Source organism: Mesocricetus auratus, unplaced genomic scaffold (assembly GCF_017639785.1).
Source record: "Mesocricetus auratus isolate SY011 unplaced genomic scaffold, BCM_Maur_2.0 Super-Scaffold_100013, whole genome shotgun sequence".
NCBI classification, from domain to species: Eukaryota; Metazoa; Chordata; class Mammalia; order Rodentia; family Cricetidae; genus Mesocricetus; species Mesocricetus auratus.
In genome coordinates, this window is record NW_024429196.1 from 7,027,233 (window position 1) to 7,051,124 (window position 23,892).

At 44.1% G+C, this 23,892-nt stretch overlaps 2 pseudogenes; both read right to left on the reverse strand.

Annotated features, from left to right (window-relative positions):
• Positions 1–3,989: 3,989 nt before the first annotated feature.
• LOC101842469 lies at positions 3,990–4,512 on the reverse strand (annotated as a pseudogene).
• Positions 4,513–18,703: 14,191 nt separating this feature from the next.
• Positions 18,704–19,270, reverse strand: LOC101842201 (annotated as a pseudogene).
• Between the last annotated feature and the right edge of the window lie 4,622 nt (positions 19,271–23,892).

Consider the following 23,892-nt stretch of genomic DNA (forward strand, 5'->3'; position numbering starts at 1 on the left):
GAACAAGAAGAAGCAGCAGGCAGGATGAGGTGGACAGAGAGGAAAGCGCCAGTGTGAGCTACCCCACCCTACCTGGAGGTGCTAAGTTACCTGAGTTTCTCAGGCACGGCCTCTCTGTCTCAGTTTCCTCAGGACCCTTAACAGCTGCAAGTGGGAAAGTGATGAATGAATGAACAAATGGAGGAAGGAAGGAAAAGAAAGGAAGGAAGGAAGAGAAAGGAAGGATGAAATGTTGAATTCCCATGCTCAGAAAGTTAAAAATAAAATAAAACAAGAGGGGGCATGGATAAAGCTCACCATTCTATACCACAAGACAGACTGAACTCACCCTGGACTGCTGCAGCAAGTTGCTCGTTGGAGAAGGCAGAACTAACACAGAACTCAGGATGTCAGAACACGTCCGAACACAAGCATGGAAGTGCAGACAATGGCAGAGGGGTAGGTGGACACAGAACCACATAATTTACCTGCTAAATCCATCAACTGTGATAGCAAATTACAATTACTTAAAATTGGAAAATTGGGGTATGTGGTTGGAGTGTGTGTGTGTGTATGTGTGTGTGTGTGTTTGCGCGTGCGCACACATGTGTGGGCGTTACATGCAGAACAGGGCATTGTGTGTCTTCTACTGCTTCCCACCCTATTTCCTTAAGCCAGGGTCTTTCCCTATATTGGAAGCCTGCCATTTGGGCTAGGTTGGCTGGCCAGGAAGCTCTCAGAATCTGCCTATCTCTGTTTCCCCAATGCTGCTGGAAGGGTTTATAGACGCACAGAGCCATGCCAACCTTTTTATGCTGATGCTTGAGGTTTGAACCCAGGTCCTCATGCTTGTAAAGTAAGTGCTTCTACCCAGTGAATCACACATTTCCCAGCCTCTGTGATGGTTAATCTTCATGAAATCACTGATAGGATTTAAAATCACCTAGGAGATACAACGCTGGGCATAGATGTACAGGGGTTTCCAGATCAGGTTAACCGAGGTGGGAAAGCCCACCCTAACTGTGGGCAGCACTATTCCATGGTCTGGAGCTCCAGACTGCATAAACAGGAGAAAGTGAGCTAAGCACCTGCATTCGCCTTTCTCTGTCTCTACTTCCTGACTGTGACCAGCTGCCTCATGTTCTTGCGGCCATGCCTTCCCCACAGGGATTGCACTCACTGACTGTGAGCTGAAATAACCCTTCCCTCGTTGAGTTGCCTTTGTCAGGTCTGTTGGGTGCTTTGACTCAGCAACAGGAAAAGCAATGTATACAGTAACTAATTCAAAATTTATGACAATTGACTGAAAATTGATTTCTTCTATTGATGGATCAACAACTTACTTCTGTCTTTAGGACTTTTGGGGGGAGGGATTGAGACAGGATTTCTTTGTGTAACAGCCTTGGCTGTCCTGGAACTCTCCTTGTTGAGCAGGCTGACCTCAAACACAGAGAGAGATCAGCCTGCCTCTGCCTCCCGAGTGCTGGGATTAAAGGCTTGCACCACCATGCCCAGCCTGTCTCTAGAACTTTAACAAGAAGTTTTCTTTAAGAAGAGCAGATATCTAGGCCCACTGAAGTCAAATTTCAAAAGTACTTCTTTATGCTGATTAGAGGATGAAAGATAATAAAAATAATAGTTATTTTTTTATTTTCCAGTTTAAATTTAGATAAGAAACGAGGTTGCTTCACAAGTCAGTTCCAGGTCCCTCTCCCATTCCCTCCCCTCCTCCCGTGCCCTCCCCCCAAACCCCCCCCCCCCCGTTATCCCCTCATTTCCCCAGGGAGGGTGAGGCCCTCCATGGGGGTGTGCATAGTCTGTCATTTCATATAGGGCAGGGCCTAGACCCTTCCCCAAGAGTTCAGGGTGAGAGTGCACCTCACATTGTTCTATGGGAGTCCAAAGTCCGTGTGTATACTTGGGGTGGGTACTGATCTGCTGCCCAAGGCTCAATAGATTCCCTAGGCCTCCTCACTGACACCCAGATTCAGAGGGCCTTGATCAGTCCCATGCTGGATTCCCAGGCTGATGCCTGGGATTCAAGAGTTAACCTTTGTCTGGTCAGCATGGCTAAAATCAAAAACACCAATGACAATTTATGCTGGAGAGGATGTGGTGAAAGGGGGACACTCCTCCATTGCTGGTGGGAGTGCCAACTGGTTCAGCCACTTTGGAAATCAGTATGGAGATTCCTCAGAAAAATGGGAATAAACCTACCACAAGACCCAGCAACTCCACTCTTAGGCATATATCCAAAAGATGCCCATTCATACAACAAAGATGTCTGTTCCACTATGTTCATAGCAGCTTTATTTGTAATAGCCAGAACTTGGAAGCAACCTAGATGTCCCTCACCCGAAGAGTGGATAGAGAAAATGTGGTACATCTACACAATGGAGTACTATTCAGCAGAAAAAAATAATGGAATCATGAGATTCGCAGGCAAATGGATGACACTAGAAGAAACCATCCTGAGTGAGGTAACCCAGTCACAAAAAGAGAAACATGGCATGTACTCTCTCATATGTGGATTTTAGACATAGATCTGGGGAGTGCCAGCCTACAATCCTATGGCCAGAGAGTCTGGGAAACAGAAACTTCATTTAGTGGCTGATCGAAGAAGAGGCAGACTCCCTTGGTTAAGTACTGAGCTGAACTCAAGAAAGCCAGTAACAGAGAGGGAGGACTGATGATCAAAGGGATTAAGATCGGGCTGGTTTAACCCCCAGAAAAATAATAGTTATTATTGATACACATTCACGTATTTAGACTAGTTTGTTATATTTCTCTATAATATAGGCATACCTGTATATGTGCGGTCACTTTTCTGAAGACAGATTTGGGGACTTTCTTATGCATGGTCTTCTTACATTAAATGTTTTCACAGAATTGTCTGGGATCTTCAAACTTTCATTTGGAGTTCAATTGGAAATTATTGACACCTTTGGTATTTCTTCTATAGACATTTGTTTATTATGCAAGGACTTGAGCCCAGGGCCCACATGTTCTATGCTGAGTCACTCCTAGAAGCTAAAATGTTTAAGAAAATGCTCCCTGCACAGGCACAGGGCACCAAGGGACTCAGACCGCATTGTGCCACGTGGAGGACAGGCTCCATGGCAGAGTGTATAAATGTTTCAGCTTAAATATCCAAACAGGGACTGCCTAATCATGCTGTCTTTCTTCAACAGGATATTTGCAAGACAAAAGTTTCCAAGCAAGTTACCTCTACTTTGTGTTTAAGTGTTTTGTCAAATTTAGATGTTACAAAAGGATAACCTTTCTCAATTTCACACTATTCAGTAAAATGAAATTGGTTAAATTCAGAGTGCTATACAAAGACTCAGAATATTCCAAAGCAGAGCTTCAAGACTAAAGCTTGTATACGGTCCTAAGTTGTGTGCAGTTCTTTTACATTTTATTTCATGCTTTCTTCACTTCAGTAGAGAGATAAATTTGTTGTTTCCTTATTTGCAAATCTTTCTTTGAATAAATTCAATTCCCTGGAAGTGTCAAAAATTCTAAAAGAAGATACGTGTGTGTGTGTGTGTGTGTGTGTGTGTGTGTGTTGCATGCACTGATTCTCAGGATTAAAGATTTATACATGATTTAGAAAAAAATCCTCTACCAAATTTAGAGGATTTACTTATAAGACTTCCACATCACTATTGAATGCATTGGTTAACTCAAAAATAATTCTACAAAGTCTTGTATATTTTTAGTATATGACCAGTATTGGCCAGGAAGTAGAGAAAGCCCATACTGTCCTGTTGAAAGATTTTGTATCCATGCCAACTTCCAAACATTCAATTTTAAAGGATTAATTTTTCCAAAACTTAACTTTTGTTATTGTACAAAGAACACACCTCCCCCAACTTTTGTCTTCTTTAACCCCACTACTACCACCACAAGGGTGGTGTTCAGGGATGGAGTGACCAAGGACCTTTGTCCCACACCTCGCTCTTGGTCTGAGCACCCATATTCACACATATTCAGGAGCATGGTTCATGTTATGTAGTCGACCCTGCCCAGTCTATATATATGGCAGTACCAAACTTCTACTTAACATTCATGGGTGTCAAGGGGTTATAAAAGTCTGTGACAATCTGATGACCAAACAAGGAGAGTGCTACTAAGGCAGTAAGACCTGCCACTATGAAAATGATGCCTCCAATCATGGCTACATAGATCCTTTTCACTTTGTCATCTCCCCCATAGCACGTGAACTTCATGCCTATTGTGGTGACAAACATGGCCAGGAAGGCCAGCACCAAGGACACCACAATTATAGCTCAAGTGGCCTGTGAGGCCGCTGGCAGAACACCCACTGGGTCCTAGATTTTGTAGTTCATCAAGCCAGTATTTTTTGCGATGTACTCTGTCCAGAGCCCCTTACATGACCTGGTCTGTGATGAGGTTGTCAACTGCATCTGAGCTCATCTGCTGCTTCGGGGTGGCAGTACTCACCATCATGTCCACCCAACCAAGTACTGCTATCCCAAAGCCCAGCAGTTACAGGCCCAAATTGGCCATTTCCATCTCAGAAAAGGTGGGGTGCTCTGGGAAGGCAAACCAACAGTAAAACATAATCTGCGGGAGCAACACAAGAAAATTTGGATGGAGATTTAAGTCACCCAGAGACAAAAAAAAAGTTTTTGGTTGGATAACCATAAATCTCAACTGAAGTAAACACAAATCATTCCCTCAGGTAGAGTGACATTCTCACATATTCCAGACAAAAGCAATCTTGGAAGGCCCAGAGACAACCCAAGGAAGTGAAGGGCCATTAGGGCATGGCCCCCCAGAAAGTATTGGGGGTGCTTCAACTCCAGCTGCGGTGTGTGCAGCAGACAAAGCTGGGTGGTGAGTTGGCAGGTGCTCAATTTTATATGTATCTGTATCTGTATCTGCATCTGCATTTGCATATGTAGGTATATACGCATGCATGTATGTTAGTATCTCTATGTGTGTGCCACATGTGTGTGGTTCTCTAAAAAGTGCACAAGAGGGCATCAGAGCCCCTGAGCTGGAGTGACAAGTGGTGTAAGCTGCCCCATGGAAGTGCTAGAAACTGTGCTCTGGTTCTGTGCAAAAGCAGTACATACTCTTAACTGCTAAGCTATCTCCCCAACCCTGAAACTCTACATTTTATAGTCTACTCTGATACTTAGAATATCTGATGCTGACCACTGTTATTTGACTGGTAGAATAACACAGCCTTTTAAAATCAAATTACTCAATATACATGAACCAAAATCAAAGCCAAAAGTGGTTTCTGTTGTTTTCTTAGTGGGGATGTTTCTTCTAAGACAATTCTAGGCATTGTCAGATTGGTATCTGTACATACATCATCACTTCAAAATCAAGAACTTGGGTGTGGCTCAGTGGTAGAGCACTTGCCTAGCATGCATGTGGGCACAGTTCAATGAAGGGTTCTAATGAAAATTAGGAACAGAAAAGAACACTCCATTCCTAATACTGAACTTTTAACTGAATTTGCAATAGTATCTACAATAAGGTCAGCAGCAACTTCACCACTGGCTGAGTGAACTTCTAAACACTTGACTTGAAAAAAATATGTGAACCCCATGACAAATCCAATTATCTTCTGCTTGAAGGATTCGGTGACACCATTAAGCACTGGCATCATTTATCTGTTTGCAAATTTCCCTTCTGTCAAGCAACACAAACCTCCATTGTTTTGTTTTGTTTTTTTTTTTTTTTTACAAATGTAACTGGGAAAGCTGAGAATTGCAAACAGTAAAATTAAATTAGATGACCAGTTATCAGGCCTAAATGAAAATCTTGCTACTTGCATCTCCTGTGACCATGTCATACTGGCAATTTTCAGATTTCTCTTAAAGCAACATGAGCTCATGAGGTGTGATTGAGGCCTGTACAGTGACTTGGATCCCCTGGGCTCCTGGTGGTCAGCAGTTTGACCCTCCTAAACACTGGCACCCAGTTTGGTGATGTTTATCACCGACTGTCTTGAAGGATGGAAATGTGCGACTTGGTTTTTTTGCAGCAAATTTTGTTTTTTTACTCATCTAAATATAAAAACAAACAAACAACAACAACAACAAAAACCCACCAGCAAGCAATGTAGGAGCTCTTCTAAATTTACACACAGCAAAACCACAGCAGCCCCCATTTCAGCCTGTCTGGCCTGTGTCAGACCTGCCTGGCCTCTGACTCTCACAGGCAGGGCACTGGCTTCCCTAGCTGGGTCCTGGTGTTGTGTGCACAGCATAGCAAGGGAGGGGGTCCCACTGCACCAAACAACCAGCAGGACAGTGACATTGAAGAAGGGGCCATGGCAGCAAGACTGGAAGGATAGCCCCCACCTTCTCCATACCGAGCACTATCAAGACTTTAAAGGACTACCATGTTGTCCTTAAAAGAAAGGAGTTTCTCCACGTCCTACTCTCTCTTCCACTTCTCCCTCTCTCTATTTCCCAGGTCCCCCTCCCCCTCCCACCCCTCGCCGTGTTCCCCATCAGTTCAGAGGATCTTGCCTCATTTCTCTTCTCTTGGGTACCATGCATATCTTTTAGGTTCTTTCCTGTTTCCCAGACTCTCTGTCAGTGGAAGTGCAGACTGGCACTCTCCTGATCCATGTCTAAAATCCATATATGAGTGAGTACATACCATGTTTGTCTTTTTGTGACTGGGTTACTTCACTCAGGATGGTTTCTTCCAGTGCTATCCATTTACCTGCGAATTTCAAGAATTTCTGCTGAGTAATACTCCATTGTGTAAATGTACCACATTTTCTCTATCCACTGTTCAGTTGAGGGGCATCTAGGTTGCTTCCAGGTTCTGGCTATTACAAATAATGCTGCTGTGAACATAGTGGAGCAGATGTCCTTGTTGTATGAATTTGCATCTTTTGGATATATGCTTAAGAGTGGAATTGCTGGGTCTTGTGGTAGATTGATTCCCATTTTCCTGAGGAATCTCCATACTGCTTTCCAAAGTGGCTGTACGAGTTGGCATTCCCACCAGCAGTGGAGGAGTGTTCCCCTCTCTCCACATCCTCTCCAGCATAAATTGTCATTGGTGTTTTTGATTTTAGCCATTCTGACAGGAGTAAGATGGTATCTCAAAGTTGTTTTGATTTGCATTTCCCTAATGGCTAAGGATGTTGAGCACTTTCTTACGTGTCTCTTGGCCATTTTAGCCTCCTCTATTGAGAATTCTCTGTTTAGTTCTGTACCCCACCTTTTAATTGGATCCTTTGGTGTTTTGGAGACTTGCTTCTTGAGTCCTTTGTAAATTTTGGAGATGTGGGGTCAGTGAATATCTTTTCCCATTCTGTGGACTGCCTTTCTGTCTTGTTGACTGTGTCCTTTGCCTTACAGAAGCTTTTAAGGTTGACTGGGGGGGTAGGCTAGGGGGAAGAGGGAATCATAGGTTAGAAGACACATCAGGCTGTGACCTCTAGTGATCTAAACGGATGACACCAATTGGCAAGCTAAGCAATAGTGTAGAGACCACCTCGAATGCCCATTCCTGATAGTGAACTTGATGTCTATAACCATCCTGGAGCCTTCATCCAGTGACTGATGGAAGCAGAGGCAAACACCCACAGTTAAATACTGAACAGAAAACAAGGAACCCAGCGACAGAGAGAGAGGAGCAAAGAGCAAATTGGCAAAGAATGGTCTGGCAAAACCAGCAGAGACAGCTGATCCGAACAGGGGAGAGCTCTTGGACCCCAGACAGACAGCTGGGAGGCCAGCATGGGACCAATCCAGACCCCCTGAATGTGAGAGTCAGTGAGGAGGCCTGGGCTACCTATGGGGTCCTGATCAGTGTTTATTCCTCTGAATACTAACAGACATTGTGTGTCCATAACAAAAGAGGGTTGCTCTCTCTGCCTGGACTCTTAGGGAAGTGCCTGGACCCTACCCTGAGTGACATGATAGACTCTAGATATCCCCTATGCAGAAGGAATTGGCAATAGGGTGGGAGGATGGGGGGATGGTGGGGGGTGTGGGAGGGGGAGGGAGAGGGAACTGGGATTGACATGTAAAACAAGCTATTTAAAATTAAAATAAAAAATAAAATAAAGGAGTTTGCTGATCCACATTTGGAAAAGTCAGGAAATAGATAAAACAAATTATTCACATCTCAGAGTTAGCCACCAAATGAAGAGCTTCTTCCTCTAATTTAGATTACTGAATTTCAGTCTTCTTTTCACACATATATTTTAACTAGTACACCCTAAACGTGCTTTTAAAAGATGTGTTTTAATTATGTGTTTGTGTGTGCACATGTGAGTAGGTATGTGTCTGGGAGACCAGAGAGAGCACCAAGTGTCCTCTTCCATCACTCTCCACCTGTTCTTTGAGGCAGGGTGTCTCTCAGAGCGTAGAGCTTGAGTTTTCTCAGCTAGGCTGAGAGGCAGCAAGCGCCAGTAATTTTCCTGTTTCCAGACTCTCAGAGCTGAGGTTACGGGAGTGGGCAGGATACCTGGCTTGTTCTGTGGGTCCTGGGACTCACACTCCAGTACTCATTATTGCTCAGCAAGGGCTCTCCACTACTGAGTATTCCTGTACCCCCTTCAAGTCTTTTCTTAAGGCACCAAGTGACAATAACCGAGACAGAAAGTCTGTGTGACTGGCTGTCCCCACTCTTCTCACACCCACAGGGAGAAGGGCTCCCTGAGAATGAGTGGCCCGGTTTTATTGTATTGTCACAAGTCTCATGTAGCTCAGACTGATCTCAAACTCACTAGGATGTGGATGACCTGGATTCTGATCTTCCAACCTCTATTTAACAAGCCCTGGGATTGCAGTGTACACAAGTTCACCCAGTCTGTGTGGTACTAGGGAGTTCGTTTGCATGTGCACCCTACAATAGAGCTACACGACCATGCCTAAAAGAATCCCTTAAAATCACCCTTTGAGAACCCATTTCCTAAGAATTTCCTGGTTTTAAAAGCTCTCTGTAAGGAGTCTTTGGGAACCACACTAATTTATACAATGGTTGACTATCATGATTCTTACTAGAAATTTATATTGCTAGTAATGTTCACATCTAATAAGTGATCTGCAGGGGTACAGAGCTTGTACAGAAATATCAGTTTATTCTTCGGGCTGTTTTCCTAGGATAGATTACCTTGGGAGGAAATGACTTCAACCCAGCACAAACATGTTTAAGGCTCCTGATCCGTGCCCCCCCCTCGACCCACATTGCTTTTCTGAAGGGTTGAAACAACAATCTTTGCTCCTGTTGATACCCAGTGCTGTTCTGCACTTCCCTGGGTGGAACATGGTGCTGGATGCAAGAGGCAGGGAAGACAGAGGACTCTGCTTGGGAGGAGAGAGGGAGACCTCAAGGTCATGTCTCCTCATGTCTCCTCCTCAGACCTGGGGCTGGCTCTGTGTCTATAAGCCGCTCTTATCAGAAACACATCCACATGCATGCACACACATGTACATGCACATCAGCATACACTGAGCACGACACAAACACGCACAGGGAAGAATCTATTTGCTCCAGTGTCTACCCACATTATAAATAACCCTGTCCCCTCCTGTATCATCCATCTCTCTTACAGCTTTACAGGGTGGCCTTATTAAATTGCTATTTTGGTATTCATAGCATGTACTTTATTATGCTGCAGCCATAGCACCTTGGGGGAACACAGGCCCATAAATAAAATATTCACCTATCACTGCAGCCAAGGTTCTCCTCCTGCTACCTCTCTTTATGCTTTGGTTTTTATTAGAACCAAAGCACTCAGTGAGTAAAGGCTGACCTCTGAATTCCCACACACCTCGCTGAGAACCCACTGGAGTAAGATCAGCTGTAGAACAAGGCTCTAAGAACTGGCTCCACCTGGAGCAGATTTCAAGTTCGTACATGAGTGGAGGTGCTCTCTGGGCCTCCTGATCATTTGCCAGTCCTGTCCTCTCGATGCCTCTCTTTAAAGAATTTTGGGGACTTTCTGTCTAGGCAGGTTCCATCCTTGCATCACAGTCATATGTACCCCATAACATGATACATCCTGAGAACTGTCATTAGGTAACTTGGACAGTATAAAAACGTCATAGGGGGTTGCTTAATCTGTATAACCGCCCTGCGTAGTGAGGGCTAATCTTTGAATGAGGCCTCCCAGTGCAATCAGGATGCTGCTGGGTAAACATGAGCTGCCCAAGGCTAATCTCTCAGAAATGCACCTGTCTCTGTTTAAGGAGTTCTGAGATTATGTGCTACCACACAAAGAATATTAGTATATTTTAAAATATAACTTCCCATACTGATATGGACACACTTCTGTTTTTATCCAAAGAAGAAATTTACAGGTGCAAGGGAGTCAATTACCGGGACCTTGTTCTTCTCAATCTTCATTGTGAATGGACACTGTTCATCAGTCCTAGGGAAGTAGGGAAGACATCTCTGTACTTCCAGTTGGGGAGACAATTCAGGACAACATCTGTGGTAATTTCCTGGACCTGCTCAAGTCATTTTCAAAAAGAGATAAATGGTGTCAAGTATTGGGAACACACTCGTGTGTCTGGAGAGAAAGATGCAAAATAAACTTTCTACAGAATTCAGGAAAATGGGGGCTGGAGAAATGTGGGAACACCAGGCCTTGAGCAGAGACCCACTTCCCCTTCTGCCTGGGAGTTGGCAGCTGTAAGACAATGTTTACTAAAGACATGTTTACTAAAAACAATACAATGCCTGGGGGCATTAAGTTCCTGGAAAAGGCCTGCCCACAGAAACCACCCTGACCTCGACCTTGTCCAAAGACTAACCGCCCCTTCTGCCACGCCCAGATCAGTTTCTGGGGTCAGAGCAGAACCAGCCAGGGTAGAGGAGAGAGCAGAAGCTTCTCTGGTGGGAGCCTTTCTTAGGAAGTTTTCTTGAACCTTTTTGGGGCCTGCTTAAAGTTTTCTTTACATCGTTGAACAAGTCTCTGTGTTGTCAATCCCCGACACCCTCCGCACGTGTTCTCGGACACAGGCCGCGCAGCAGACGCGACAGAGAAATGGCTCAGAGGTTAAGAGCACTGACTGCTCTTCCAGGGGTCCTGAGTTCAATTCCCAGCAACCACATGGTGGCTCACAACCATCTACAATGAGATCTGGTGCCCTCTTCTGGCATGCAGACACACATGGAAGCAGGATGTTGTATTCATAATAAATAAATAAATCTTTAGAATTCAGGAAAATGGAAACCTTATTTCTACAAACAGAAGGAAGCAATGGTGAAAGGGAGATCCTCGCAACTACATGGGAGGGAGGCCCCTGCTTTAAGCTGAATTCTCTGAACACTGTGAAGAGGTTAGTTAACTCCTGGGTGTTATCCATTGGGAAGATGCTCTTCATGGTTCAGGCACCAGCATAGCTCAGAGACACGAACAGGCTTCTCCTTACAGAACCTACATTCTGTGGAGGAGACAGTTAAGAGAAAAGCTCAGGAAGCTGTTTAGGCACAGAATACTTCTAGAACAATACAGTCCATGTTGAGGACTTGACCCAAGGTGCTGTGAAACCAAAGGGAGAGGTAAACACATCCAGAATTATGAGGGGTGCAGTTTATTGGGGACTCACAGATACAAGGCTGGGGGCAGCAAGAACTGTGGGTCCCAGAACTTGGTCAGAGGAGGGTGTCTGTACTGGCAGAGGTGACTTCCCTCAGGGTAGGATGCACTTGGTTCAACTCTGGTATCAGAGGCAAGCACTCTCCTGACCCAAGGCTGAGTTGTTAGTGCCAAGTACCTGTACCTTAGCTTGATTTGAAGGCCTGTTTCCTAGGCTACATACGAGGGACGTGTTCCTTACTTCCGCCAAGTACCTGTGCCTTACTTTCAGCTGTTTATAGTTGCTGGGAAACACTGGCCTGTAGGTAGCACCAAGTCTCCACAGATGTTAGCATCCTGATACCCCAAGATCAGCCCTCTCTGGTGGAATTTACTACAGAAGGGGGGACCAAAAAGGACATCTGGGAAATGAAGTGACTTTGTTGCCTTCTGCTAGTTGTACATTTGTGAGCTCTCCCATAATAAAGCACTGTTTAGGAGACTTGAATAACAAAAACAAGCTTCTAGTCTGGGAGACTATACTCTGAGGTTAAGCCTTAAGTCAGGTTGACTTCCCTGCAGACCCGTCCTCACCCTGTGCCCTCATGGTCTCCCTCTGGGTGTCTATTCCTTATCGTTTTTTATAAGGGTTAGAATAAGACTGGCTTATGGCATCCCACTGTCCTGGAGTCTATGACAAAATTAGAAAAAACAGAGATATGTTTCTTAACTTCAAGAGGCTAGATAACTGAGGTCAGGGCACAGGTGGATTTACTATCTAGTCAGGACACACTCTTGATTCACAGATGGTGCCTCCTCCCTGCATCCTGTTACGGGACCTGTTTCAATAGTCTGTCAGACTGATAGCCTGGTGTCAGGGTAATTACATCCATAGGTAGCAAGAGGGGCAGATATAATCTCTGTTGAATCTCTGTTATATGGTGACAGTAGACCCCAAGGCCCACTCTAATACACTGGATATTAGGTGCCAATACATGAATTTGGAAAGAGGGAGAGGAAAATAGAATCATGGTGATAAATCATTTTACTTTAATTATGTCTTTGTCCTAGTTAACATGAACTGTTAACCTGTTACATCCTAAAAATCACCTAAAAAACACTCTTAATTGGGTAATTGCATTCATCAAGTTGGTCTGTAAAGTCTCTAAAGGATTGTTTTAACTGATAATGGAGGGCCCAACATACTGTGGGTGATGCTATTCCTAGGCAGATGGTCCCAGGCTCTATAAGAAAGCTAACTAATCAAGAGGCAGTGAATGAACCAGTGAGAGCTAGCAAGCAGCACTCTTCCATGGTTTCTGTTCTAAGCTCCTGCTTGGGGTCCTACCTTGATTCCCTCCATGATAGGCTGTTACTTGGAAGTATAAGCCAAATAAATCCTCTTCTCCCCTAAGTTAGAGTTTTATCACAGCAACAGAAAAGAAACTAGAACAGTCTTCAAAGACCAGCTTCCAAATAGAGTTACATTATGAGGTACTGGGCTAGAATTCCCACATATGACCTTGAAGGGTACAAGTAGGACCTTCACTTTAGTTATACCAATAAACCCACCTTTGGCTGAGAGACCACTACAACTGGGCTCTGCCTGCCCTACCTCTGATTACCCAACCCGTACCAGTCCACAGACTCCCTTCTGGAGAAGACTGAAGCTCAAGCAAGGTAAGTGATTTGCCCAAACCAGAGAGACAGAAAATTCCAGAAGCAGATGCACAGCATTGAAAATCCTCACTGCAGTTGTCCCAGAAGTCAATACTGGAAGCCTGGTTCTGAGTGGTCACGTTGTGGCTACACAGTGAGCTGGTGCTCACTAGGCCATGAGAGTGGTGGGTGCCCCCACTAGTCACCGCACATCCTGAGGAATGAAGGGAGATACTGGTGGCCCACACTGGTGTCTGGTCAGGCTCTCTATTTTCAGCTCTCTGACCCCACACAAGTTCCAAGTTAGTCCACTGTCTCATTTGTAAAACCTGCAGGGTGCAAGTGCTGTAACTGATAGAGAGAAGACACAGACGGTTAGGATTTCTATAGATGACCTTGAGGGGGCACTCGGGAAGTACTCTGGGAAATGCGATGCCTCCAGTAGAATGACATATTAGTAGCTAGCTGTTCATCAGGACAATTATGACCTATGATTGCTACAGCATGTGCAAAGTGCCTAGTGATTGGTACCCAGTGTTCATGAAAGTGGCAGCCATTGGTGTTGTCATCACTCCTCCTTCCCTTGACATCAGTGCCTCTATCCCATCATTTCTGTTCAAGCTGCCTGTCATGATCCTATCTCTCCATGAGGGTTACATCCCTGTTCTCTTGGAAGTCTTTGAGCCCCTTCCTTAGGAGTGACCACTCATTCCAGCCGGCAGCCGGGCATGTCTCTGACCTGCTTCACTTCTGACTATCAGAGCAAAACGCTGGCGATTTCACCCAAGAGCAGTCATCCAGGGTGAAGCAGGCAGCTAAAACAGCTAACTGTTGATTGATTAATTTAATCAACATTCAGCCAGCTCATTAATTGCTCAGGCATACCGTTAACTCAAAAAAAATCTCCTCTCAGCTAATTGCTTAAGTGATTTTTAAAATTGTTTTAATGAGCCATCCTGAAATTGGATCTGTGCTATTTTTTTTATCAACAAGAGAAAGGCATATGAATATTTTCGTGGAAAAAGGTAACTTATGTTATGATCTGGACTTTGTGAGATAGAAAAATAGATGTAGAGGACATTTTGCCTGCCACAATAAACCTGTGGTTTCTTGTTTTCTTTTTTCATTTTGCTTCATTCCATATCTTCTATTTTGAGATGTCACCTGGATATAATGGTTCAGTAGCCAATAAGCCTGTGTGAGCTCAGGCTGTTATTTTACACAAAATCTAACAGCTATGAAATGTCACAGGTTGTTTACAGGGACAGCATCTGTCTCATAGATGTGTGATGCTTGCTCCCTAGATGGTTTCATGATGCCACCCCATTCATGGGTACCTGAACCCTCCTTTTAATAACATGTGTCTGTCAGAAGGATTTAGGGGGAATTGGAGGTGATTTTATGAGCTAACATGCCTACGAATGTGAGAAAAATTAGAACCATGTGAGTGGTGGTTCTGCTGTTGCCTCCTGGTCACTCCTGAGAAGACTGTAAATGGGAAATGGAAGGTGGAAGAGAGGAAAAAAGCCACAAAAGAAAGTTCCAGTGAGAAATCAGGAACAAATAAGAGACCAAAGGAAAGTGTCCAGACAAAGTAAGAGTCAGACAAAGATGAAAAGGAGACTAGAAATTAGAAATTAACCACTTCAAAGAGAAAGAACTACAAACACAAAGGTAAAATAGGAACCAGGAGAAGTAGGGGTTAATCTTGATAGTCAATTTGATTCAACTGACAGATAACTAGAAGATTAGTAAAGTTGAGCGTTCTTGTGAGGGTTTTCCAGAGACAAGCTATCAGAGGTCTGACCTAATGATTTGATCCATTGATAGACCCCAAATTCCAACAAATCATTAGGAGGTGGTGGACTCATGGAAGTAGGAGCATAGAGAAAATTCCCAAGTAGGGTCAACTAAAGTTGCTTCCCTGAAAGCAAGGGGTAGGATGTTCAGGACTTCTTCAGCGGGATACAAAAACAATTTTCTCGAAAAAGACATGGGTGAATCATTGTGCTATTAGCCCCCCAAAAGGGTAATGCACAGAGATTCAGACCAAAAGTAAAGGGCGTCAGGTCAATGATTGCAACATCTGGGTCAGCTTTGCTGGGACTTTATCAAGCAGCTATGCTGACTTCATGGTCCTCTAGAAGATGGCTGTGCCAATGGGGAACGTAAGTCCAGTCTGCTTCCTGTCTGCCTGGGTCTGGGCAGCCTCCTCTTCCACTCAATGCTGTTACCATGATGCTCCACCTAAATGCAAGGGGCCAAGTAACATGGACTGAGCCCTCTGAAACACTGACCAAAATAAAGCTTACCTCTTTTTAAATTGCTCATTAGGGTGATTTAGACACAGGTACGCAAAAAAAAAAAAAAAAACTAATACAGGCAATAAGCACAGAATAGGGGGGAAATAAAAATTGGAATTTAAAAGGAAGAACATTTTGTCAAAGAGAAAAAAATAGGAAGAGAAGAGCAAGGAGAAGAATACAGTTTCCTGGGCATGTTCCTAAGCAAGCTGCATTAATTTCATCTGTGCTTCCTACAGTAGACCCATAAGGAAAATTCCAGGACTTCACTGCTCTCACTATACGAGCTCTCTCTTGTTCAAAACACTTCTTAGATAAAGCTCCACTGATCTGAACTTGACTCACCTCCACATCCCGTTTGTGCTGCATGACTTCAACGATTAGCTGTTGAACTTTGCTGAGTGTCACTGGAGTGGGGCATTAGCACCCATCGCAGATTCTTCAATAGAAACTGATGAATTCAGCCCTCTCATCTCAAACTTCCTGGCTGCTTATAAAGCATTTACTGCCCTGTGAGACACATGGCCCCTCCTGTGGAGCAGGTTTGGTGAGAAGTCTCTGGAAGAAGCTCCCTGAAGATCAGAGAGAGTGGAACTGACTGCAGCATGCGTGGTGAGAGTCCTTGTCTCTTGTCACGCTCTTTGTCCACGGGGATGATCAGTGTTGTGCTGTAGACATCCTTTCCTACCCCTTTTCCTGTCCTTTCCCCCTCTTTGTTTAACATCCAACTCCTCATTTTCTCCCTACTTTGTATGTGTCTCCCATATTCCTTACCTTTGTGCGGCCATGATCAATATATTTAAGAGAGTCACTTAAAAGGTGGGAAGATTTTTTTTGGACTGATGGTTTTAGAGGGCTCACAATGAAAGGCTAGTCTGTGTTTTAAACTTCCATGCTCTAATATGTAATTATTTGAGATCTACCTTTGTGCTTGATAGGAGGGAGAGTCTCAATTGTTTATCGTCATTTGAGTATATAATTGGCTTATCATGATGTATTGAAAGCAGACATTATCCCTTCTTTATGCAGCAAGTAATGAACAATGTCTCTAAATAAATCCCCCACCCAGCCTATTCTTGTCCTACAGTCACGTCCCAGCTTAGTAAGAAGGTCTTGGCATCTTATGAGGTCAGTCTTGACATTGTGTTTCCTTGGATACCTGGAAATTGTATTTCCCTGTGAATTTTAGAATCAGTTTATCAATTTTCACATGAATATACACCTGTAGGGATCAGCAGGGACTCTGACTAGAACTTTATTAAATCTTCCAATCAATTTCAACCATATTATCAAAAGATAATATCATTACCAAGTTTCCCTTTCAACTTTGTCTTTCTCTTGATATTTTCAGCCCATGGTCGATGTACACTCCCCATTTATTTAGGTCTGACTTTTTCTCTCAATATTATTCCATTGCCTTGAACTAAATATGTCATTAGACTTAGTCCTTTCTGATTTTATACACTACTGTTCTCAATATCTACTTTTAAGGTTTGTTTTATGTTATTTCTGCTATGGGAGTATAAGCATTGCTGTATCTTCTGTATTTATCTGATTACTGGCAATTAACAGCAATAATCTATAGATTTAAATCATTTGTCTACCTACACAATCATATTATTTGTAAAGAAAAAAGCAAGTATCATTTTTGCCTTCCAAACCTCGAACTTGGTTTAGGCCACAAGTGAAATAATATATATAAGTGGTGAAGGGAGAATTCCTTATGCCAACTCCAGAGGGAAACTTCAATATTTCACCATAAAAGTGTTTTTTTGTAGACATTTATCCATTTGTCTATTATATATATATTATGTGCATATATATGTGTACATATATATCATGTCATTTTTCTTCATTAATTCCTCACTGCTGCAATTACAGGTATTCACTATCATTCCTGACTCACTGTAAAATTTTGAAAAGTGACCTTATGAATAAAAGAAGACATTGATAAATGGATATAGACTTTTACAATGTGCTTTTCTGTATCCATTGAGAAAAACTATGTAATTTTTCTTGACTGTCATTGGTATGAATGTTACTAATTTTCAAATGTTAGCTAATCTTGGATTCTTAGAATAAAGCCAACTTGGTCATAATACATAATATTTTATATATTGCAGGTTTTGTCAGTTATATTTTATTTGGAATTATTGTACAATATGTGAATGAGAGTAGCCTGTAAACTTCCTAAATTTATGGTTTAGAGACCAAGTTTACATCTTGGTCTAAGAAAATAACTTGAGAGAAGATACACTCTTTCCTATTCTACAGAAGAGTTACTATTTGGAGGTAAGCATTCTCCTTCTGAATATTTGGTGCAGTTTGTCAACAGAGTCATCTAGAATTGTAGTTTTCTTTATAGAAAGGATTTCCTACGCCATTTTTTAATACACAATAATCTTTGTCTGTGGGTTCCTCATCAGTAATTCAACCAATCACAGCTCAAAATATGTAATAAAAAAAGAAAAAGAAGAAGAACCAATAAAAATAATGTAGCAAACCGGGCATTGGTGGCCCACACCTTTAATCCTAGCACTCAGGAGGCAGAGGCAGGTGGATCTTTATGAGTTTGAGGCCAGCCTGGTCTACAGAGTGAGTGCCAGGATAGGCTCCAAAGCTAAAGATAAACCCTGTCTCGAAAAACCAAAATAGTAATAATAATAATAATGAAGCAAAACAATAACATATTTTATTGAACATTATTTTTTTAAATAAAATTTTAAATTTTTTGGTGAAGTTCAATCTACCTTTTTTCCTTTATATTTATGCCTTTAGCATCTACTTTAACCCAAAGTCATAATAGTTTCCTGAGTTGTTGGGGTTTTTTCTGTTTTTTGTTTGTTTGTTTTGATTTTAGTGTTTGTAGAAATTGTGTAGTTTCAACTTTTCCATTTAGGGCTATATTTTTAAAGCCATTTTTGTGTATGTTATAAATGTATGTTGAAAAATGTCAAAAGATTTTGTGAATTATTCTATTAAGTTGCCTTCACACAGGTTAACTCGGAAGACAAAGGTGCTCTGGGTAAGCTAGTGGAAGCTATTAGGACCAATTACAATGACAGATATGATGAGATCTGCCGCCACTGGGGAGGCAATGTCCTGGGTCCTAAATCTGCGACTCAAATTGGCAAGCTGGAAAAGGCAAAGGGTTAAATGTACACTCACTGCTAAGTTTTCTGTACATAAATACAAACTTATCTTCCATCTAATGGTCTTTGATTTAAAGGGTTTTTCCCTTGATGCAGTAGCGGATCCCCATCTTCCGACACAGGGCAGGCAGGAAGACCACCAGTTCAATGGGATCTACATCGTGGGCGATTGCCACCAGCTGAGCCTTCTTGTTCTCCCGCCAAGATGGTGACTGTATTGACTCCTGCTTGAAGGACAGGTGGACTCTTAGTTGGGACTTCCCCTTTGCCAGCAGCCTTCTTCTCAGCACGAGCCAACAGCCTCTGCTTCTTCTCCTGCATGTCTCTGGCCTGTACTTGTGGGCAAGTTTAAGCAGCTGCGTAGCTGTTTGCCGGTCCAGGGCCTGGGTGAACTGGTTAATGGCAGGAGGTACTTTGAGCCGCTTATAGAGGATGGCCCTTTGCCGCTGCAGCCGAATGTAATGGGGCCATTTGACGAAGCGTGTGAGATCTCTTTGGGGCTGGATGTCCTGCCCGATGCCCAAGTTCTTAGGCCTGTTCTCAAACAAAGGATTCCCCACCTCTTTGGCCTCCTGTTTCTTCACGATGGCGGGGGCCGGGGCCACCTTCTTCCCCTTGGCCTTCTTTCCCTTGGGCATCTTGCTTGGCCAGTTTTTTTTGTTTTTTAAACATGCTGGTCTCTCCTTGAAATACGTCATTTTTAAAATTACATACTGGGTGTTGGATGAAAGTTTCATAGACACACTGGGGCTCTCAATGGTGTGGTCTTTCTCTGTGACATTGTATTTGCTTCTGGTAGGTCAGGGCATGGTCATGGTCAGCCTCAGGCTGGAAGATGCACAGAGGAGCTTCTGAAATGGGGAGGAGAGGTCTGACTCTGGGAACAGCCTGCTGACCCCAGAGCTTCACTGTGTCTACTCCCCTACTGAAAGAAATTCTAGTTAGCAATCCTTAGTCCTTGCAAATGCTTCTGCTTTCTGTTCTAGAAGGGCTGGTATCCTAGGCAAAGTGAATAGATATCCCAGCCATGCCTCTGTGGCCCTTTCTTTGGGCCATGAGTCAACTAACTCTTCAACATCTTCCATGATGTACACATGTTTTCCAGCTTTGTACTTCTTCAAAACATACTTTCCCCAAAGCCCATCTCACTCTCCCAGAATGTGTAACTTCTGTCTGCTGGACCAAGTAGAGCCAGGGTGAGAGATTGCAGCAATGGCCGGGAGTGACAGACAGGAATCAGAGGAGCCAGGGCATCAGGAAATGAAGGGAAAGGAAAAGGGTCACGACAGGGGTCACTGGAGCAAAATGCTGCTGAAAACTAACAGAGGGGAAGACTTTACCAGGAAGCCAAGATGCCTCCTAAATCCACAGACCATAGGATTTTCCTTACTACCTCTCAGTCCCATCTTGCCAGGTTGGACCCTCATCTAATACCATTGCCCGTGGGTCCACTGCCCTAAAGACTCTACTTTCCTTGAGTTCCTAGGCTGAGCTTTGGAATTCCCCAGAGTCCCTAAGCCAGCTCTTAGCTGAACACAATCACCATTCTCCATCCTGGATTCGGTTTCATCTTCTGACTCCCTCCTCCTCCTTCCCACCTTTGCCTGCCTGATCTTTCTCAGTCACCAGCTGTGACAATGGCTGACAATCATGCCCACACTCTTGAGTCAACAGCACGTGCAGCTCCCCTTGCTAACCAGTTCGGGAAAGACCTTCCCCAGCCATCATCCTTGGCCAGATGCTCATCTAGACATTTCCGTAGGAAATCTATATTAGTTATTTTCTCGTTGCTATGACTTTTAAAATACTTGACAGAAGCAACTGGAGGAGAAAGGGTTTATTTTGGCTCCTGGTTTGGGAGGATACAATCCATCATGATGAGGGATGCATGTGGTTGTGACTCCTCAGATTTCCATGGACCAGGAGGCAGAGAGTGGACAAGAAGTGGTCCCCAGACAATAAAAGCTCAAACACTCCTCCTCTGACCCATTTCCTCCAGCCAGACCTTACTTCCTAAAAAATCCACAACTTCTCAAGCCAGGGCCACTAGCTGGATACCAAGTGTTAAAACACATGAGCAGGCAGAGGATGCTCTGTACTCAAACTGCAACAACCTCTGTCTCAGAAGGAGCCTCTTCTCCTTCTCTTCCTTCCTCCTGAACTAAGCCAAGCCATCGCACAGACCCATGACTGACTCGTTCTGCTGACTTGCTCGCCGTAGCTGTGCTTAGACACGCTACTGTTAATGCTGCTGTGACTGAGGGAGTTGACACTAACCACAGGGAAATAATGCAGGTTCCAATAATCACCTTCAAATGAGCTTTTGAGAAACTGCCCGTGCAAAGGGAACTTTCTAGAAGCTCCCCATGCACCACTTTACGAGGAGATTAAGAGAGAGTTGGCATCGTGTGGACACGCCTGGGTGTTATTTTTTCCCTCACTTGGCATGCAATTAACATGCAGGCCACATAATAACTGCACCCGGCACCAGAAGCTGGAGTCTAAACACTGCTCAGTGAGGTTATTTAGATCTTCAATCAGATCCACCCGATCGAGGCCAATTATTTTCCTGGCAGAGTTAATTAGAATGTGTCTAAAATGAGTGAGACTTGAAAGGTGGCATTCCATTACTTACTCATTCCGCTGTCACCTTGAACCTGGAGTCGTGTCCTTAATTTCAAAACTAACGCACCTTTAAGGCAGGAGCAGATCTACATAAAGTCTCTTAAGCTTGGTACCAGACCATCTGCCTGTAATGTTGGCTGAAATATTCAACTAAGCAGAAAGTTAGTCACAACTGTGTGGGAAGAACTGCAAGCAGTGAGTGACAGCCTAGGAGAAGCTCTGGTTCACATCTGTTTGTTGTTTGGGGTAGAGCATCTGGCGTCATCAGTCACGGCCATGTGTGACCCTTTCCCATCCACCCTTTGTTCTTCTGCAAAATGGGAACATGACTTCCATTGCAGACTGGTTTACATAGCTCTGTGACAAGCGAACACAGGAGGAGACATTCTCAGGGGAAAATAACTAATTACTAACTAATGAAGGGAAATAAGGGCAGGAAAGAAAATGAATGCCAGACCAATGGCCTGTGTGGCCGCACAGGGCATGCGAGGGCTTTCTTGAGTGTTTCCTGACTATCCATCGCAGGAGCACATGCAGAAGAGAAGAGAGGCAGTAGGTCCTACCTGCTGTACCCAGCGTCCTCTGACCCCCTCTGACTCCCCACTCATACCATGACGATACCCTTTGCTCAGGAAGGCCTGTAAAACCCAGCTGCAGGCCCCACCACCATCTGGCCTCAAGCCAGCCATGTTTTAGCACAAACTTCTCAGTCTTGGCTCCCGATTCTATTTCAGACTGTGTTGCCAAGCTGAGCTGGTCCGCATTCTGAGAAGAATTGCTTGAATTTCCATCTTGGACACTTTCTTCACATCCCTTCTCTTCCTGAATTCTTCCCAGGTCTCAAAGTCAAGGCTGTGCCTTCCCCAAGCCTTTAATTCTTTTCTGTTCCTGTCTTCCCAGTAAGGGTCAGATTCTTTGTGACTAGGCCACATAGCATTCTTTGTGATTCTGCGGGAGGGTATTGTGGTATGGATGTTAAATGTCCCTCACTGACTCATGTATTTGAACACTTGGTTCCTGCTTCATGGTGCCCTTTAGGAAGGCTGTAGAACCTTTAGGAAGCGGGACTTTGTTGAAGGAAGTGGGCCACTAGTGATGGGACTTTGGGTGTGATAGCCTGGCCCTATTTTCCATTCACTCTCTGTTTCCTAAATGTACATGCAATATGACAAACCAGTGTCCTGTCCTGCAACCTTGGCTTATCTGACTGCTGACACACCATCCCCACCATGGACTGGATCCCCTTAAACTATGAGCCAATACAACTTCTTCTTCCTTAAGCTATTTTGTTTTTGGGGGGTCGGGTATTTTTTCATAGCAAAGAGAAAAGTAAACAGAAGAGTCTAGATTGCCCACCAGAGAGCAAGATAGAAGCAGATTTGGACTTTGGGCTTTCAGACAAGGTCCAGAGATCTTTGCCCACCCCAAACGCCAGCTACTTTCAATTCTGCCATATCTCAAGATCTCCCATGGTCCCAGCTGCACATAGTGGGGAATGTCTATAATTTAATCTTCTTAGGATGCTGAGACAGAAGGATTGAAAGTTCAAAGCCAGTCCAGGCTACACACTGAGGCCCTGTTTCAAAATAAAATTGAAAAGGGAATATAACTCAGTGGCAGAAAATTTGCTGAGTATGGCAGAATGCCACAATTAAGGAAGCCCCAAGTCCCAAGTACTCCGTCAAGTGTTTGTTAGTAGACAGACCTCTAGGAACTGCACCTCCCTGTTCCCATCAAATACACTGCCCTCTGCCCTCCCCCATGGTTCAGTAACATCTTTGTTTTTGTCTTAAGGGGGACATCATGAAAGCAAGCAAGTGGCCATTCTGCAGAGCCCCAGAGAGCTGATTCTGACTCTTTGGGTGTAGGAACCCAGAGAGCTGATTCTGACTCTTTGGGTGTAGGAACCCAGAGAGCTGATTCTGACTCTTTGGGTGTAGGAACCCAGAGAGCTCATTCTGACTCTTTGAGTGTAGGAACCCAGAGAGCTCATTCTGACTCTCTGGGTGTAGGAACCCCAAATGTGGGTGCCTCCTGTGGGTCTCTTTCCTCACTGAGCACCCTGTTGCCATCTTCTCTCAGGTGCCTGTGTTTCAGCCTATAGACCTCTTCCAGACCCCCAACCTTAGTTCAATTCTGTTTTAGCCTGTTACTTGCTAGCTCACTGCACACATCTCCATCCTTTTCCTTTGCCCTGGTTCCATAGCTATTCTGCAGAGGTTGTCTACAGGGTGGAACCTATCTGAATAGGTGTTCAGTGTCCCATGACCTGGAACATCAAGAGAATACTTGGGGAGTCACTACAGGTGAATTTATTCCCTCCATTTCCATGTGTCCTCCTAGCACACTGAAGTAGAACCACTTCCTGGGAGTGAGGCTCAGGCTCTGAGTGCCATCCTCCTTTTACTTTGTAAGGGACCTGCACCACCAGCAGATCCATAGGGGCCCTCCATCCTCCCCTGTGAGATACTGTCAATGCCTGCCCTCCCAGTGGGCTCCACCTCCTCAGCTCATTCTCCTGCCTTGGGAGTCAGAATGCTCTAGTTCCTCTCTGTCTTCCTCCTCTCCCTTTCTGAGGGCTCCCACACTCTCTCCTCCCCACCTGTCCTCTGAGTCCTTCCTCCCCATCAATGAT